This window comes from Pteropus vampyrus, unplaced genomic scaffold (assembly GCF_000151845.1).
Source record: "Pteropus vampyrus isolate Shadow unplaced genomic scaffold, Pvam_2.0 Scaffold11, whole genome shotgun sequence".
Taxonomy (NCBI): Eukaryota; Metazoa; Chordata; class Mammalia; order Chiroptera; family Pteropodidae; genus Pteropus; species Pteropus vampyrus.
In genome coordinates this window covers 14,556,790-14,560,013 of record NW_011888792.1, presented here as the reverse complement: position 1 = coordinate 14,560,013, position 3,224 = coordinate 14,556,790, and positions in this window count along the sequence as shown.

The window sequence follows — 3,224 nt, the reverse complement described above, 5'->3', positions numbered from 1 at the left end:
CTATATAATGAAAACTATAAGACCCTATTAAAAGAAATCGAAGAAGATACAAAGAAATGGAAAGATATTCCATGTTCTTGGATTAGAAGAATCAATATAGTTAAAATGACCATATTACCTAAAGCATTATACAGATTTAATGTAATCCCCATCAAAATCCTATTGGCATTTTTTAAAGAAATAGAATAAAAAATCATCAAATTTCTCTACTTTGAATTGTAACTTCTCCCTGCTCCACTGGGAAATTCCTATTTCTAGAGCCTTCCCTAATTGCCTCAGGTAGTTAGTTCCTCCCTCATTCTTGCACTGACCAGGTTTTGTCCCTATCTCAGCTTTATGGACACATATGCGTATATACTCCAGCCCTTATACCACAAGAGAAACCCAAGCTGAGAAAGGGGCTCAACTACAGAAAATCCTGCGTTTCAGTCATATCCGTATCTCTATTGCATGGAGACTAGTACAAGACAGGCACTCAGTTAAGACAGCAATGTCTTAACTGTTGTATGATATTGGGAGAGCCACCTTAGCTCTCTGAGCCTCAGTTTCTCCAACTATAAATTTGACACAATAAAAATCACTAAATTATGACTTTTTTTCAAAAATGAAATAATGTGTAAAGGTACCTTGTTTACTCAAAAGCGTCATGCAAACATGAGAAATGGAAAACTAGAAAACTGTTCCCATGTTGTTACTTCTCAAATATGTCCTGGATAGTAATATTTTAGCTGTTTTAAAAGCACACTAGTTTTCTCATTGGCATTCTTCTGTTCCATAAAGTAAGCAATCTAAGTTTGAAAAGCACTTCTCAGCACAACCTTCCTCCTCCTTGAGACTCATAAGGCTATGGAACTCATATATATATTTTTTTTTTCCCTGATATTTTCAAAATATTGGCCACTCTTATTTTAGAAGCTTTTTAACATTTGTAACAATCTCTTAGAGTCTCAAGAGAATGAAGAGTAAATAACCCAAAGATTTCAAGTCTTCCCTCTCTTCCATTGTTTGCCATTAACTCTTCTTAGCCCTTAACTTATGAGGATTTTTGTGTGTGTATGTGAAGATGAGTTTATTTTTAAACACATTGTACTTAAGATCATGGCAGGACAGTAGATGTGGACTTTTGTTTTAAAAATGCCTTTGTAATTTTGACAGAGAATGCATTAATTCTGTATATTGCTTGTAATATGACCATTATAACTATGTTGATTCAATAGCATGGTATTGGTAGAAAAACTGACACACAGACCAATGGAACAGAACTGAGAGCCTAGAAATAAACTGAAATATATGCAGGCAAATAATTTTTGACAAAAGAGCCAAAAATATACAATAGAGAAAGAATGCCTCTTCAATAATTGATGCTGGGAAAGTTGGAAAGCCACATGCAAAAGAATGAAACTAGACTGCTATTTGTCATTACACAAAGATTAACTCAAAATGGATCAAAGACCTAAAACTAAGACCCAAAACAATAAAATACATAGAAGAAAACACAGGTACTAAACTTATGGACCTTGGTATTAGAGAAGATTTTGTGAATTTGACCTCAAAGGCAAGGAAAGTAAAAGCAGAAATAAATGAATGGGATTATATCAAACTAAAAAGCTTCTGCACAGCAAAAGAAACCATCAACAGAACAAAGAGGAAACTGACTGAATGGGAGAAGATATTTGCTAACAACACCTCCAATATGAGGTTAATGTCCAAAATATATAAAGAACTCATACAAGTTGAAAACAACAACAAAAAAACAAACTAATTAAAAAATGGGCAGAGGACCTGAACAGACACTTATCCCAAGAAGACATACAAATGGCCAACAGACATATGAAAAGATGCTCAACTTCACTAGCTATTAGGGAAATGTAAATCAAAAAAAAACCACAATGAGATACTGCCATATACCTGTTAGGATGGCTATTATCAACAAAACAAGTAACAGCAAGTGTTGAAGAAGTTGTGGAGAAAAAGGAATCCTCAAAGACTGCTGATGGGAATGTAAATTTGTACAACCACTATTGAAAACAGAATGGAGATTCCTCAAAAATTAAAGAATACAGTTACCATATGACCCAGAAACAGTCTTCTGGGTATTGACCCTAAAATTTTGAAAACACTTATTTATAAAGATATATGTACTCCTATGATCACTACAGCATTATTCATGGTGGCCAAGACATGGAAACAACTAGTGTCCTTCAATAGATGATTGGATAAAGAAGATGCGGTATGTGTATACAATGGAACACTACTTAGCCATAAGAAAAAATTAAATACTACCATCAGCAACAACATGGTTGGATCTTGAGAACATTGTGTTAAGTAAAATAAGTCAGACAGAAAAAGTCAAGAATCATATTATCTCACTAACATGTGGAATATAAAACTGAAAGCAACAAACAAACAAGACAAATGAACAAAAACTCATAGACACGGACAATAGTATGGTAGTTACCAGAGTGAAAGGAGGGTGGGTGGGAGGTGCATAGAGTAAAGGGGGTCAAATTTATGGTGACAGAAGAAGAGCTGACTGAGTGGTGAATATACAATGCAATATACAGATGATGTATTATAGAAACCTATATAATTTTATTAACTAATGCCACTTTCAATAAACTTAATAAAATTTAAAATAAAATATGATAAAGAACAAGACTTTTATCAAAAGCTTTCTTCAACCTGAAAAATAAATAAATAAACCAACAAACATAAAATATGAAAAAAAAAAGTGTCTTTTGTTTTCAAAGGAAAAGCATGTCATAAGGTTTGCTGTTGTTTGCTCCTTTCTCATTAGTTTTACCTATATGAGCATTGTTCACAGGACTGTAAGAAGGTAATTATCTTCCCATCTGGAGGAATACTCATGGGTATTCTAAAGACACTTTTTGTAATGGTATGAAATCAATCTCTCTACAGAGCCTTAGTCCCATTTTCTCCAAAGTGATATGTTTTTACTTTTAAACCAGTAGAAAGATTACTTTATCTTTAAAATAGTATTTTCTGATTCAGAAATAGAATACAAAATAAAACATTGCTAGTGTAGAGGAATGGGGTTTTATGGCAAGGACAAAAAACACTAAACAATATCAATGAATTTCCCCAAATGCCTAACAGCTACTTTCCCATAACTAACTTGAAACAAGTCTGTCAACTAAATAAAGATTTATTGATCTTTTACTACCTATACCCAAATTACTTCACTTAGTTTTAAGTTTGTAAGA